The sequence below is a fragment of the Pogoniulus pusillus genome, chromosome 20, assembly GCF_015220805.1.
Source record: "Pogoniulus pusillus isolate bPogPus1 chromosome 20, bPogPus1.pri, whole genome shotgun sequence".
In the NCBI taxonomy this organism is placed as follows: domain Eukaryota; kingdom Metazoa; phylum Chordata; class Aves; order Piciformes; family Lybiidae; genus Pogoniulus; species Pogoniulus pusillus.
In genome coordinates this window covers 17,519,911-17,536,605 of record NC_087283.1, presented here as the reverse complement: position 1 = coordinate 17,536,605, position 16,695 = coordinate 17,519,911, and the positions used below count along the sequence as shown (strand labels likewise).

Here is a 16,695-nt window from a genome sequence, read left to right as displayed (position 1 = left end):
GGACCTTGCTAAAAGGCTTCATGTGAAAAGACTCAAATTGTTTTCTTACTTGTCATAAAAAAAATCCAGGAGAAAAGATTCAAAGACACCAAAAGCTTGGAGGCATGTGAACTCAGACACACAAACTAAAGGCTTGCTCAACCTGCAGCTGTGCATAAAATACACTCAAAGCCTTCCCCAAGTAAATATCTTCCTTGCCTACCTCTTTATTAGCAAATGCTATGAACTCTGACCCAGCCTAGAAAAATTTAATATTTTCCTCCTAAATACTTTAAGAAACATATTCAAGGTGCCTGGTGGAGTCAGGAAGTCTGGCAAGGCTGAATTATTTCAAGGCCAATGTGGAAAGCTATTCAAAGGCTAGGAGATACATCAGTCAAGATACCACTTCTACCACAGAGATGCTGCTGGAAACCTAGGCAGCTTTTAAAGAGCTATGAGATAGAGTAGGAAGTTAACGGGGAATGTCACGTCAGTCTAAGATGCCTACGATTAAAACCATTATCTTGGTGATTTGCCTATTTCCACACCTGTATAAGCATTTAAAACTTATTAAAAATGATAAGCATAAACAATGAACATGGTGTAAAAGCTTCCTTCTGCTAATTTGGCTGCACTGATTAAGATTTTATGTGATGCTTCCAAATCAGAATGTCAGCCCCATGCTTCATGGTGAGGCTTTGCAGCTCAGGGTCCACAGTACTTTGGCTGAACAAGTGGCCTTCGAAGACTGCTGCACTGAGGGGCAGGCAACAGGAAACATCCCTTCTTCCATTTTAGATAAGGTGTGGATGATTTAATAATTCTTTAATGTCCATGACCAGCCTTTAATGTAATGGCTAGACGACTGCTTTGCATTCTCTTAAGGTATTTCCCTCCACTAAAAAAAAAAAATCTAGCCACCCATGATTAGAATTTGTAAATGCATCATGGTTCTTTTGGCAGGTAACACAGAATAGTACCTCAGCCCTTCAATTCACGGCTTGACTGTCTTGACATAAGTCATGTCACAGACACTGCTACCACCCATCAGCAGTTTTGTTATTCCAGGCCCTAGAAATATGGTCAGTTGTAACAGTTCAGAGATCAGCTCTGGCCTGAGAAGGCTGGAAGCAGTTTGTTGTCATGGCTCATTGCCATACCTGACAAACAATTAAAACTATTTTTGCATTGTGCAGAGCCACACATGACACAGAGCTGTGCAGGCAGAGCAGTACTGGTGACTGAACAAGGCAGGATGTAGGTTTCTGAACACAGAGTACCCAGAAGCACCTGTGCACACATATGTTTTATCTGTATGTGCCCAGGTAGCATGTGTGTATCTGAAACAGCATTTGTCATGTAGTCATATAGCTGCATTTGTGGCATTCTTCACTCAGTGTTAATGAGAACATTAGGCATTATTTAGTATAAGGCAGGCAATCCTTCCTACAGGAAAGGATCATTGCCTGGATCATGTGTCCAGGTCTTAAACTCAGCTCTTAACTCAGCAATTCTTAACTTGAAAGTGAATTTGATGGCAAGTTCTTTGTTCTGGATTAATGCACACTCAAACTTGCTACTTACTGAATTGCTCACATGAATTTCTTCTGCCATTGGCATTTCCTCAGTACAAGCACCTCTTCTCACCCTCTGCAGAATTTTCTATTTTGTGGCTTCCAGGCTCAGATTCTAATACACACAAACTTTAAGTAATATTAGAAATGTCTCCTTGTCCCAATACAGAGGTGCATTTCAAGGATAAGCTTTAGTAATGTGCTGGCTCACGGTACAGTGATGCACTCCTGTGTCCAGCTGCTCTCCTGCACCAATGGTGAGGGATCCTCTGGGCTAAAACTGAGTCACAGCAATGCTGCCTGCCTTCCTTCTCCCAGGGAAAGAGAGGCTGGTATTAAAAGAAATCTGCACTGTCAGTTGCAGAAACAGATGGGATCCCTGCTGCAGCACCATTTATCAGAAGGGTGAAAGGGCTCCTGCAGGTTGTGCCCTCTGTTTTCTGGTGCAGCCATCTCTCAGAAGCTGCTTTACTTTCCCATCACTTGCCACCATTTACATCTCAGCACAGCAAGAACAGACAGTGCCAGACCCTTCCCTGGAGGCTAGCTTCACTCTAACCTCCTATCAGTCGCTTTAGCTCTGTCCCACTGTTGTGCTTCACAAAGATTTTATCCACCAGCACATCTCTTGCTAAAGGCTTGCTAATGCGGTGCTGATTGGAGAGATAGCTAATGCCTTGTTTCCAAGTGATCTCTCTTCTAATTGCATTTTAAGTCTCTTTTAATTGGTCCGCTAAAAGTCTTGCATACTGTAAGAAGAATAAAGTTATATTGTGTGTCTTATTAGTTCTCTTGGAAGTATGTTCTGTTGAGGATTTTGCTCTGGCATTCTGGCCTTTCCATTCATTACTTTGAAGGAAAAGATTAGCCAGTGATTTAGATATTACTGCTTAAATGGTGGCTCTGGAATTACAAATCTTTCCCTTCCATTAGAATTTTTTAAGTTTCCATGTATGAAATACAGTGGATGACACCATCCTAATCCTCACTAATAGCTCCTGACCTTTAACTGCAGGCATATATTTTCCTGGGTTTTTCAGGAATGAACCCCAACATTATGCTTCACTGCAAGCTGTTTTATCTCTCTGTACACTCCGAAGTTTAAACTTTCTGCTCTGTCTTGCCATTCACAAAGCCCAGATATATTAAGGCCATATTTCCATTGGCTTTGCTTTTAATATTAAACAGGCAGAACACGATACCCTCTATATTGACTCTACTAAGTCCATTAATGACCCTCTTGTGGCTTCACTTTAATTTATGCTTTGAAGGAAAACTGCTGTATTACGAGTCAGAGGTGAGAGGGAATATTGCTTATATTAAATATATGTATAAAAAGAATATCATCTCTGACCTACTAAGGCAAAGTTGAGCACTCAAAATAATTCCTACTGTAAGGCACATGAAAAATATTATCATGGAATGCCCAGGCTTTCATCTGACAAGGAAGATTTAAGTTTTTCAATGTTTATGTACATAAGAGGAAAGGGTCTTTAGTTTTTTTGTGGCAGCCACACTGCAATAGAGCCAGAGTTGTCCAAAGTCAAAACATATATATGTCTTGAAATCCACATAATCATACAGATGTGAAATGCTGCCCAGTGTATTGAAAACAACTGTTGAGAGACATCTCAAGTACTTAAACCTTACAGGATGCATTAAAGACAGGGTTTAAAAACTTTGAGTCTTGCTGGTTTAACTGAAATCCTTAATAATTCAGTATAGCTCTGTATGTGTATCTCAGACCCTGCGGTAGAGCTAAGCAGGTTGTAATGAGATAGGAGCAGATCTGTATTACAGCAAAGGATGACACGGGCTAAAGGCTTTGGCTACAGCATAAAGTGTGCGATTTAAACTGACTACACTGAAATGCAAGAGTGAGATTTGCTTGAAAGTGGTCATCTAAGGCATATTCCTTCAATTTCCCCTAGGGAAGAAGCAATTCACAAAGGACACTCGAGTCTGTCAAGAAGAATGAGAGCTCTCCAGCCTCCTCTGAAAGGGGATGAACAGGAAAGTCCTGCGTGCCAGGGCTTGGGGCTGACAAGGCTTTATTTACTATTACCAGCTCACAGACAAGTATCTAAAGAAAGAAGTTTGAAGGCTCCTACAGGATGGCAGAAAAGTGCTTCAGACACCGAGCAGCTGCAGTAAAAAAGGTAAAAGACTCACAGGTCAATGATGCATAAAGAAATGCTAAAAGAATTTAAAGGCAGGGGACAAATTCAGAATGTGGTTCAGATCAATAAACTTCTAAGTATGAAGGCATAGAAGACGCCCTGCAAAAAGCTGATGAGCTGTATAGCTACTGCATAGACATTTCTAATGCAGGCTTTGCAAAAAAGGCAAAGACTTGGGGAGATTGCAGTGAACTATAAGAACAGTGCAAAGGCAAAGGAACACTTGGAAAGTTTTATTAAAAAAAAAAAACCTTCCATAGCAGTTGGGAAGAAACTAAAAACTAACAGTTGCTGGTCTGGTCAAACTGAATTGATGATAGCTATAGAAAGTGCAATTATCACATTTTTTCCTGAGAGTCTGAACAATTTTCTGTACCATCTCTGCCAGCTTAACTTCAGTTATTGACTACATCTTTGAATTGGAAAAAGGCAGGCAAAGTCATCTGAAAATGAATCTACTGGAAGGACAATATTTTTCTATAAAGATCAAAGGCAGAGAAATGCACACATATGAGTGTGTGTATATAAATTGCATCTGGTGCACTGTTTCTTTTCATCTGGTCCACACTCAGTAATGCAATTGTATTCAGCTAAAAAAGTGAAACGTATCTTAGCATTTTCCAACAGAGTCTGGGATGCAAATTCTCAATCAACAATCTTTCCCCCCACCCAGCCACTCACCCTCAATCTCAAACCAAATGTTAATTTACATTAATTGAGTCCTACCTCAGTCAGGAAACTGAAGTGAGGGCTTTTTTTTTTTTAAGATATGCAAAGCCTGGAGCCTCCCAGTCAAACAAGAACCAAGAAGTCTGTTACACTTACACCAAACCTTTTCCAGCCAGCAACTTCCATAGCCAAAATAAAGCCTGGCAAGATGCAGCTGGGCAAATGTTCATGTAATATGCTAATTCCACCTCCCACCCCTCCTATTTGTGAATGCCCTGTAAAAATCTTCAGTTAAAAAACAGATGTGGAAGAAATGTCTCCATAGCCTGGAAAGAACAAGGCTACTTGTCATTAAAGGGGGCAACAGAAGTTTCGTTCTTCTCCAAAACTGAGCTACTGACTTGAGCTGGTTTAGAGGAGAAACAGACTGGGGTCAACCTGATGTAGCCTTCCTAAGCCTGAGCTCAGAGGTTAGTGCTTCTTACAGTGAATAGTATCAACAACCTGCAATGGACCACTGCTTTGACCTATAAGTACTTTAAATAGAGGGTTACATCTTTCTAACACTTCAAAGGAAGCTGTCAACTGAACTCCTACCTATTTATCTGTGGTCTGTAGTCATGTCCCTGTGTGATCACTGAGGAAGAACGAAGCTGCTGAAGTTTCATGTCTCCAGGTAAACATCATTCCTATCCTCACTGCTTGTCTCTCTTGTGCACAGGGAGACACAGCAACTTTGCAGCAAGGTCCCTTCCAAAAGGCTTTACCCCTCTTATTTCTATGCATCACATCTCAACAGATTTCCATGGAAAAGAGAACCGGCAGACCCTGGGAACCTGTTACTTTCACTGCAGTCTTAAGTAGGTGATAGTGTACCCTCAGGGCTATCACAGTAGTGTAGCTGCACTACCTAGTGCCAGCAGGAGTCACAGCTGCTGCATGTATCCTCAGCTTATTAGGACATGTCTGCCTTTGTGTGTTAGTCCAGAAGAACACATTGTGAGGTAGACCTCATGATCACCAGTACTTTCTGTGTTTTACATGCCTGTGGAGCAGAAAGCCACGGCATGAACTGGAATCTTCTCAGGTGAAACAAAAGTCAGTGTTTTCCAGCCACGGGCAAGCAGACTAGAGCTAATTTTGCCATATGCTTACCTGAAGCACTGACAGGCCTTTGGGTCTTCAGCACCACATGTTTTGCTTTACAGAGCTGCTCCAATCAGGCTTCATGACTTGGTCCACAAGGCCAAGTCTACATGAGATGGAGACAGCCAAAGACAAGCACAACACCTGGTCAGAAGACCATAGCTGCTCAGTGGGAGAGGTGTAAGGCAGCATGTCCACAGGGGATTGGGATGAAGTCCTGTCATCACAGACAGATTACATCAAGTGATGCTTGAAGCTAAGTGGTCTGACTTCAACCCTCTGCTCACTATGTAACCAGAAATCACAAAAACACCAGTATTTGGTTCATATTCTCGGTAGATGTGATGACTAAAAGCAGGGAACTAAGTTCTGCAGATCTTCCATAATAAATAGGCAATTGCAGTAGGAATTTCTGCTGAATGAAAGACTGCAGTCTTTAGCCCATTAATTTTACAAACGTCTTGTCTTCAGATGCTACAGCAATTAGCTTAACTCTTTCACACTTTAAGATGCTTTAAAGCATGCTGCAGGAATGTCTTAGATTTTAGGGCACAGCTAATTTAAACTTCACTAGCAGTATGATCCCCTGGGATACTGCAGGCAATATTGATTTTTATCTACAAACTCTCTTCTCTTAAGTGTTGCCAAGGTTTTAGATTTTATCATAATGTATTCACAAATATTTTTGGAAGCCATAACTCAAATCTGCATTGGTTAAAATTAAGCATATTTTACACAAAGTAACATCAGAGCCAGTTTATATAAATAAGAGTTCTTAGCCACTTCAGCAGGCTTATTTGTCACATTTAGGGAAAAACATCTCTAACTCCTGGAAAAGCTGTCTCATAAAAGAACCCAAAATCTGTGGTTATGGCTTGCTGGCCAATACATCTCTTTAGCTATTGCAGAAGTCACCGTGATACCCAGAGCAAGGCATTTGCCTGGCCTGGGGTATGAAGTCAGTGCTAACACGCACGGGCTGTTCCACAGGAAAGTCAACAGTTCATCTGCTGTAGAGAGCACAGCAGAGCAGCACGGAGCTGGGCTGGAATCTCACAGGCTCAGGGAAGCCTGTATCTCTGGATCCTGTATGTTTCTGGGGAAAGCAAATTTTCCCATGATTGATCTGACTATGGGAATACTTTGAAGACCAAAATGATGCAGGTAAAATAATACTCATTGAAACTTTTCAGAGAAAATAAGGAAATGCAATATGAGAACTCATCAACTTCTGGATGTTACAGATACGGAACTTGTTCAGTGTAATAAAAGAATCATGGGAAAAGCAGAGGCAGAGGAAACAAAGCAAAGAAGGTACTCAACATTTCCATGGCATATAAACCTAAATCCAATATTTTAAGTGTGAATATTAACTGCCAGCCCTGCAGCCTCAGAAAATGCCTACAGCATATGCATGTCATTCATGATTTTCTACAGTTTTAATTCAGCATGCTGCTCAAGTTGTGGGGAGACAATTTGTCCCTTTGGGGACAAAGAGCAACACTGAACAATGGCATAATTAACCTTGCAGTAACCAAGGCTGGGATCCAACTTGGCTTCAGATAACAACAGATAAATGGATTTATACGTTCTTTGCTCTGGAGTTTGTGTTTGACCCAAATTACACTAGTTAGAGAGTTTTACCCCTGCAAGGACAGCCACAATGAACAAAATCTTTACTCTCATGCCGCTTTTATTTTAGCTTGTACTAATTAATTGTAACTGGCAAACTTTCTTGTTAACCTCACTACACCACCAGTCCTAAGTCACTGGCTGGTTTTCTGCCCATATTACATTTCCTGACAGGGTGAATTAGCCTATGCAGAGGTCTATATGGTTACAGAATGGATTTAAAATAATAGTGTCACTGAATAGTTAAGGTTGGAAGTGACCTCTGGAGGTCATCTGGTTCACCCTGCCTTCTCAGGCAGGGCTACATGGAGCTGGTTGCCCAGGATCATGCCCAGGTGCATGTACTAGACCTTAAAAATTTATTCAGCCAAAAAGAGGATGAACTCAATTCATCTGAGCCTGCTAGAAAGGGAACGGTTATCAGCCAGAGCAGATAGACAAAGTACATAGGTTTCAAAAAGAGCACATTTTGTATACAGTTATAATGAACCTTTCCTCACCCACACGTGACAGTGATCACAGTGTGCCTACCTTACAGGGAAGTCACCTGTATGCATGGACCCAGTTTAGGGCGTCACTGATCAACACAGGCCAGTAAGGTGCAGGAACAAAATTTCAGATTTGTAGCTTCAGACATCTATGGGTGCTGAAAACAGTTTTTCCTGCTTTTTCCTGCTCTGCTGAACTAGTATATTGCCTGCTACAGATCTTCTGCTGTCACAAATACTAGATAGGTGTGTCTATCACCTTTAAAGCCCTCTACTATGTTTTTAAACCACTTGTTCTGTGGTTATTTTCTTGACCTGATTATTTGAAGTTCCTTCCTCAATTGGACATTAACAACTGTGTGAGCTAAGTCATCAGCTTAGATTTTATTTTCCCTCCATATATAGTGTATAACTAAACCAGCACTCCTGCCTTGATCTGTTAAGCAGGTCAGATGAAGAACAGGGATAGAAAAACCCTATCAGTATTTGAAAAACTTATTCCTTTCATATGTTGTTTTCAGTTACATGCTGTGTTGCATGACCCTCCATTTTCTTGGAGGTTTTTTTCTCTATTTCCACTTGGTATGTGATATGACTGCTGCTGGAATTATGCTGCAGCCCACCAGGATTGAGAGCCAGGTACTTCTCATAATGGGAGGTCAAACTAAATGAAAGTCGGAGCTCCACCAGTTCTCACAGCTGAATTCCAACACTGGATATGACATGGCCAAGGGGAAAATATTGGATTTATTTTTATGAGTTAGTCATAACCCTAATGCCCTTAAGAGGTGCTGTGAGAAGTGAATCCATTCATAAGGCCAACAAGGTCACTTTTAACTTGTAAAAATAAATCCAATATTTTTCACTATGTCTTATTAGGTTTGTACAATGCAGCAACCACAGTGGTTTGTTTTAAAAACGTCACTTCCCACAACTGCTTATATTGCTTTTTAGCATGATTTTGCTTTCCCCTGTTCTTCAGCTTCTGAAGTCTGTATTGTCTCTTCCAATTGTCTTTGTTTGTGCTTTGAGATGCACTGATGAAACGCATCCCATTACTGAAAGTACTCTTGAGTTTTATGTTCACTCCTTACTCTAACACAACATTGTTGTCACAGCTCTGTCTTTTCTGCCTTACGTGTCTTTGGCATTTCTCTTGGTTGTTCCCATAAACCTTAGTCTTTGCTGACCTGTCTGAATGTCTGCTGTAACTGAATCGCAATCAACAGAAATTCTAAGTACCATATATAATTTGCTGGTTAGCCTGGTCTGACAAATAGTCTAACAATCAGACTAAATCTGATCACTTCTTGAGCTATTTCTTCCCTGCCCCATCTCCAATGCTTCAGTAACTGTTGATTTGGATATGAAAAGAAGACCTGAGAAATTATCTGGAATACTTGTCCCAGATCATGAAATTTGTCATTCTAGACCTTGGGAAGTATTGCAGCCCTCAGGACTGTCTGAATTTGAACAGCATTTCTCCCCACCCCCTTCCCCCAGGTAGCAAGAGACCATTAGACATTTACTTTTTCTCCTCCTGTAGCCCATGCCATAATTCACCAATGAGCAGGAAAGTGCAGTGGGTACAGCAAGGCACTGCTTATGAGGCAGGTTGGAACAAGCCTACCACAGTCTTATAACAAAAGAAGGGAGGTTTCAAGTGACTGTCAACACACATGGGAGTGGGAAGATTTGGGATGGCATAGTCACACCTTCTTGTTTGCAAGAGAAAGGCAGGGCAGCACTTTGTTCCCAGTGGAGTTTGAACAGCTGAGCCTCAGAAAGGTCAGAAGAGATTACAGGGGTAAGACAGGAAGCATTTCAGAGGTGGTGAAAGGCAGAACGAGATACTCATCCCTTTAAATCCCAGGGAAGAATGCTATTTCAGGGACGACACAAATACTTGCCACCAAAAAACCAAAGGAAAGCAGTGGATCAAAGAACATGGACAGAGCAGAACAGTTTCCTCTCAATATAATTCAACTTTGTTGGCCAGCTTCTCCTCCTAGGCAGAAGCTTTAGGGGCATTTATAAAAATCTAATTAGGAAATAACATCTCTCTCCTGAATTATTAACTTTTGTCATATCTGGCTGTGGTACATAAAAGTCACAACACCAGCAAAATTTACTAAATCAATTAAAAAGGATATTTTTATGTCAATTGCACTGTATTGCTTCCTTTTAAACCACTTAAAAATAAATGCTGCGTTATGCCAAGAAACCTCTTTTGAAAAGATCTGCTTTTTCCAAAAATGAGTGCTCCAAAGTTTCTGAGAGTAATGAAGCCTGTATTTTCTCTCTCTTTATAATCTAAGCAAAACACAAACCACACTGTGAATAGTTACAGGTATTAAAAAAACTGTCTTCTGGTTTTCCCAATGTATGTTCCCATTCACTTCAATGTGATGATCCCACGTTTTCACTGGTGAAGACAGAGTACAATTTGCCTTTGACTGATCCATAAATCAAATCTATACAACCTGAATTTGTTCATCCTTTGTCTCAATTCTGAATTATATTCACTCGCAGTAATGATTTTCACTCACTTTTCACTAACGTAAATGATTGCACAAGATGCAAAGGAAAAGCAGATATTCAACTGTGTGTCTGGGTAAGAAAAAGCTCTGCATGAGCAGAGCAGCTCTAGCAGTTCACAGATGGCTCTCCTGAAAATGGCATGGCCATGTCTTTATAATTTCAAAGCTCCAGCTCCCTGTTTGAGAAGCAGCTCTGGATCATATAGTGCAATTTGAAATCTTGGCACTTGGCTTTCAATAATTCCCTGTTAGATTACTGTCTGTGGAAGAGCATATAACACAACTGCTACAAATGCTGGGAGCAAAATCTTCAATAACAACCTAGCGCATACGATAACTTTCCCAATTTCCTGCATCTACACCACCTATCTCTTTACTCTGGTCTGTAGCAGCTTGTTTCTTTATTGAACATCTGCCTTGGGATCCCCTGTCATAAAAAGTAATAAACACATCAATCCAAAAGAAAGAGTATTGCATGGCCCAAAACTACTTAACCAATCAAATTGGCAGCTGGTAGCATGAAACTAAAGGGATAAACTCAGAGGTGTTTTTTTATACAGAGTATTTCTAATGATATTACCCACCTGCTGCCATCGTGCACACCTAGCTGCCTGAGTGCTTCTAATAAGTTAATTACAGTTTCTAGCACCAATTATAGATTTCAGCCTTTGTGGAAATACTAAGCAATGGGATTAATTTGTAAATCTGCTATCTCACTGATATTTGACAGCTATTGCTTTGATTCTCCTTCCTGCAAACTACAGATGGATTGTCTTGGGAAAAAAGCATTCTTTAACTAAATAATAATAAAAAAGCACAATAAAAATGCCTTGTAGCTTATTATCTACAGACCCCACAACTTGTAACCACGACTGTAATTATAGTTGTTTTAGTTTCCCCTGCAGGTTTGCTAAACAAACAAATGAAAAAGATACCCAAAAGGAAAAACAAAAGCAATTTATGCTCTCCAGTTATCATAATATAAATATACACAGATTACTTGCATACAGAGAAGATCAGATCTAATCTTTCACTGGAGTTCCTTGCAAATCAGAAATTACATTTACTCCAGGTGTATGCTGTTTGCCCAGTTCATATCCAGCTGTAAATTGGAGCAGCTTTGCCTTTTGGGAGAAAAAGCTCACTTTTGAAATGTGTCTTATTGACTGTGTATAAATTACCAGCAGCTGATCCATGAAGTAGATTTGAAGGCAGAACTGCCTATAGGCAACTTGCCTTATTGATTGTAGATTGATATTCAGCTGATTTTCAAGAAAAGCAAACCAAAATAAAGCTGCAATGTAATTGTCAACTCTTTGTGGAATAACAGAAACATTACCTCATGTAATATTGTGATTTGACAAGCTATTTGTTCTTCATCCAAGGACTCAGATTAGTACGTCTGGGCCACTTTTCAATGCGCCCCTTCTGTGAGTTTCGGAAGGTGGAGAGGGGAGGGAGCTTATGGCCAGCTGGCAGTTTGCCTGGCTTCTTGATACTGCTAAGGTCTGCATTAACGTGCAGCCTACCACAGGCATCCCTCAAGAAGAAAAAGGTTCCCACATTAGGTTAAAAGTTCTGAACAGGTTTTTTAAGATGTGATGTTTGCTTTTAAAGCTCTATCACCATAAAACTCCCACAGATAGCTCTCTGAGACCTATGATCCAGAATTCTCACTTACTCTGGAGCTGTCTCCTAATTTCACATCTGGGTAGATGAGCTTTTTTCTAGTAGGACTGAGTTCTCAAAGCAGCCTTTCCTGTCCTGATATTAATGATGTCCCTATTCTACGTTCATGAAGCCTCCAGAAACTTATCCTCTCATTCAATTAAATTGGATTTTAATAGGTTCTGTGTCCGAACACACAGCACAGCTGCAAACATCCTACTTCTTTAGGAAACCACATTAAATAATTTATTATTCTGAAATGACCTCTACTTTAAAAAAAATGATAAATGGATATGCAGAGCACTTACATATTTCTCTCAATTGAGCCCCATGCAACTTAAATCAAAATATATGTCCAAGTGCCCTGCTGGTTTGGAGCTGAAAAGCTCAATACCTCACTTGAGTCCACTCAAAATGTCACACTGACTATTACAAGCAAACATGAGTTAAGAATGCATACCCATTGCGGGTAATGCTTGGAAGCCTGAAAAATGGTAGCTTTTATATAGCTAAAGCACTTCAAATAACATTACCCTTGATTTATAAGTGTAAAACAGAGAAAATCCTGTTTTTCCCAGGGTTACCAGAAAGAAGTTGTTTTGTGATCAGCAGAACTAATGAGGCCTAATTTCCCATGGATTCAAATTCTTTGTCACCAAATCCCCTCACTACAATAGCCCTGCTCTCTCCATGTTGTTTAGTGTTTCCTCTACCCAGGACACAGACCTTGCTGCCATTGACTGACCAGCTGGATGCAGTGATGATCATGTTCTGCCAGTTCCTCCTCAGAAGAGACATTGCCAACCATATCTATTTTTTTGCCACTTTCCAAACATCACCAAAATACCCAAATTTTAATTTCTAAGATTTGAATTGTTTCATACTTGATTAGAGATGACCATATTAAAAAAAAGAATTTAGGACAACACATAAAGGACCCCACAACGAAAATCCAAATTCTTCTTCCTACAGATGCAAGAGTCACACTGAAAAAATTCCAATGCCTGATTTTGATTCCTCTATTAATCACAAAACACATTAGTTTTTTCTACCAAATGTATTACTTTCTGCAAAACACAGCAGTAAACTCAGAACTGCAGAGAAACACTCCCACCTACCTTTCTGCCTTCAAGTACACCCAACAGCTTCTTCCAGCCTTTATGAGTGCCTTCCTGTCACATTTCTAGCTCAATCCACTGCCACAGATTCAAGGCTTCCTCCTGGGCAGCTGGGGAGGTAAATGTAGGTTGTGCATGTGTGCTTCCATTTTCCGTCACCCCAGACTGACTACAGCTGTGGGTAATCATGTCCTTCACGTTTCAGGCCCAGAGCAGGGTGGTATCTTGTGCATCAATGAATTGTAAATTCTCCTCTGCCAGAGGAAGCCATTCCTATGTATTTGATGTCATTATTTTAATTCCTATATAAGCCCACACCTAAATGATAACCACCTTCACAGCTTACACAAGACAAATGAAGGACACAAGGAGCTCACTAAAGCAAAACCCTACTATTTCCACTAAACCCACCCAAAATATTTATGCTGCAGATAGCATTAAGTGATATCTGTGAACTCTCTACAGAAGAAACTCCTAAAGCATGCTCACCAGCACATTACATTTGTAGAGTGCATAATATGATGAACCACTCCTCCCTAGCTGGCACATGTCTATTTTTCTCTAACACAAATATTCACATGACAGTGTTTGAGAGGAGAAACTGCCCTATCAGGAAAAGATTATACAGTGGTGCACAGTTTGTGAGATGGGCTTATATGTTCTTTCACTGATGATCAGTTCCAGATTTTCAATTCCCACCTTTAAAAAAGTCCTCCTGCTCCTTGACACCATGCTGCTTCTACAGCTCCACAACACAGACCACACTACCTCAGAGATACATTGAGCATTTTAGATCTAATTCCTACTGAAAATCAGGTGGTAGATAACTGATGATGTTTACACACAGCTGCTTCTTTACTCAGGAGAGTTGATTTTGGTGTAGCTGGTTCCTCAGTAGCATTTGAGGGGTTTCCCTCCCAGTTACATTCTCTCTAAACCTCCTGGCAAGGGCACTTGCTTGAGGAAGTTGGAACTGCAGTGCAGCACTTCATTTCAGAGTACATTATTTAGTGATGGGCAGGCAAAATTACTTCACTGTGTGTTTATCTGCCCTCCTAAGGGACCTAAGGTCTAAAAACCTTTCCCTGTACGACTTACTTTTATGCTTAAGTACACGAGTTCCCTGAGCTATTGAGTTTGTCTGCTTCTCAGCATTGGGCATGGCACAAAGATTTATGCTGCTCTGTGTGACCATACCAATCAGCCATCACTGTTCGGCACAATAAAATCTTTCTCCTGGTTTTTAAAAGCCTTTTGAAGTAGATTCCATTATGAAGTTATACCACAGTTGGTCGAGTGCTTGTGGACACAGAGAAGGCAGACATTGTCCAAATGTGATCTCTGTAGGCATCTATGTCTGTGAGAAAGTCAAGGCACTTAAACGGCTGAGGATGACTTTCCTCAGACATAGTTAGCTACCCGAAAGTTAGGCAAGCAAGTTACCTTAGCTTTCTCCAGGGTCCGTGGGAAGAGAGAGGCTTCTTCAGAGGTGGCCCATCCTAATCTGAAATAAATACCAAGACCAGGTGGAATGCTTAACCCTCTGGGTCTGCTTCTTGCTTTTGTTACGGAAAGCATCGTAGAGTACTGTCGTAGGCCGGGAAACACAGAGGGGCCAGAGGAGTTTAGGGGGTGGACACGGCAAAGTGCAAAATTGTGCTGCAATCCCATAACTCTGCTACCTCTTTACAAGCTGGCAGCAAGGCCAATTCATTCTCCTTTCCTCTCCCTCCTGCCTGCGCCCTGGTGGGAGCTGCTTCTGGAGGTAAACGTGTAGGGACTGGGCCTGTCTGGGCCTGCAGAGGCCTTGTTTGGGCCTATGGGCAGCAGAGGCTCTGAGCGGGGAGAAAAGGAGCATTGGGCAGTGCAGATCAGTTGTGCATTGGGCAAAAATGTAAAGAGGTCGCTGTGTATCTTGTATATGCTCTGTAATTTTTTGGTGTACCTTTCTTTTCAGATGTAATTCTGTATTTCTTTCCAGTTCATTTGAGAGCATCTCATTCTGTCTGCTCTTTAAAGAAAGCCATGACAAACAGAGGCCTAATTGCCACAAGATGCTCCCTTACCTAAGATGAAGGTGGAGTTCTCCCAGGAGTTGAAAAAATTGTGGCAGCCTTGTGTGGAAAAGTAACCCAGATAAAAATACCTGAGGGGAACTTGTTAATATCTGAAGACAATTATGCTGTTTTAAAACCAAAAGTATTGTACTCTTCTGCTGAAGAGGAGGAACCACACTAAGAGCAAAAAGGACAAAAGGTCTTGCCTGTCACAGTGGAAACAGCACAGATCACCTCTCCTTTTCATCTGCATTTCCTTTCAGTAGTTGCACCTAGATGAGAAAATAATACTTAACTTCTAACCAGAATAAGAAACACAAAAGGGTATTTAAACTCTGTCAGACCTTTCCAACACGGGACCCAGTTGCACATATGCTGCACCTTCTTCACCGCCGATCCCATTCTATCACCAGTCAGCTTCTATTCCCCTCATTGCTCGAACTGCCACACCAAAGCCACATGTACCCCAGTACCACCACCACCAAATGCTATTAGTGAGCAGTCTGCAACAACTGAGAGTGTAGTTTTGCTACCAATATGTTTTTAACTGACACCTGTGTATTTGCCACCTAGTGTTTGAGTTCTCAGTGTTCACTTCTATGCCACTCGGCTATAAACAGAAAGCTAAATACCTGCTTCTTATGGGAAAGCTAAAACATCATTCTTATGGAATCACTGTTTTTTTAAGTAAAATGACAACTATGGCATGCCTTTCAGCTGACAATAGGACACTCACATGATCCCATCAGTGCTACTGCAAATCAAACCCCTGTCTGATACTTTCTTTGTTCTTGGATTTAGAAAATCTGCACAGAATGGCCTTAATTGAGACTTCCTGTGACACACATCTGTTAGAGCCTTAGTCCCTGCCTGGGCCACTAAGATACATCACATATTAAATATCTTATTTTGCCTATAAAAGCAGGTTTGTATTTTCTCCCCTGCCTTTAAAGCAGTTTCACTTGTATGTGGATACACAAGGACCACGAGGGATATTGACTGCTGGACAGGTTTTAAAGGGGTGGGCTCAGGAGGGCTTTTGTTCGTGTTTGCAAAGGCTATAAGCAGGGCAGTAGTTCCACTGGGCTGGAATGGCATAGTCCCTGCTGATGTGCAACACACAAGAGGCTAAAGAGACTTTTATTTTTAAACAATTGGTTGGCCCCTTCCCACTTTCTCCAGAATATGGCCACCACTTCCAGTCAACATGGCAAGAGCAACAGCATTGTCCAAGCACAGATATACTGGGATGTACCTGCATACAAATATCAGCTTTTTCTGGATTTACTCACTTTTACATTCATGTTCTGAAAAAAATTGCACACACTCACATAAAAACACTGGTTGTGCAACGTGGGAAAAACCTCCACTGACTTAGAAGCAGCATATTCACAGTGTCTCCAGTTTAATTTGCTAGTTTGATCTGGTTTATGTTGTAAGCACATTATTCCCTGTGACCCTCTATTTATTTATTTTTAAAGCAAACATATTAGGTGTATTAATGTTTCATCATCTGCTCTTACTGCCCCATTCCAGGAAGCCTCACTGCAGTATACAGTGGGATCTTCTTCATCCCATGTGTCAACAACAGCCCTCTGAGTGGCTCTTGCTACCTGTCTGATTGAGAAAGAGCTAACCCCC

General features: G+C 41.0%; 1 long non-coding RNA gene across 1 annotated transcript in view; it reads right to left on the bottom strand.

The window, feature by feature from the left end:
* The window catches only part of LOC135184228 (uncharacterized), an 81,743-nt gene extending 68,632 nt beyond the window's left edge, over positions 1–13,111 (bottom strand). The window contains exon 1 of the long non-coding RNA XR_010305925.1: positions 12,998–13,111. This is a non-coding gene — a long non-coding RNA (uncharacterized LOC135184228). The remainder of the gene's footprint in view (positions 1–12,997) is intronic.
* Between the last annotated feature and the right edge of the window lie 3,584 nt (positions 13,112–16,695).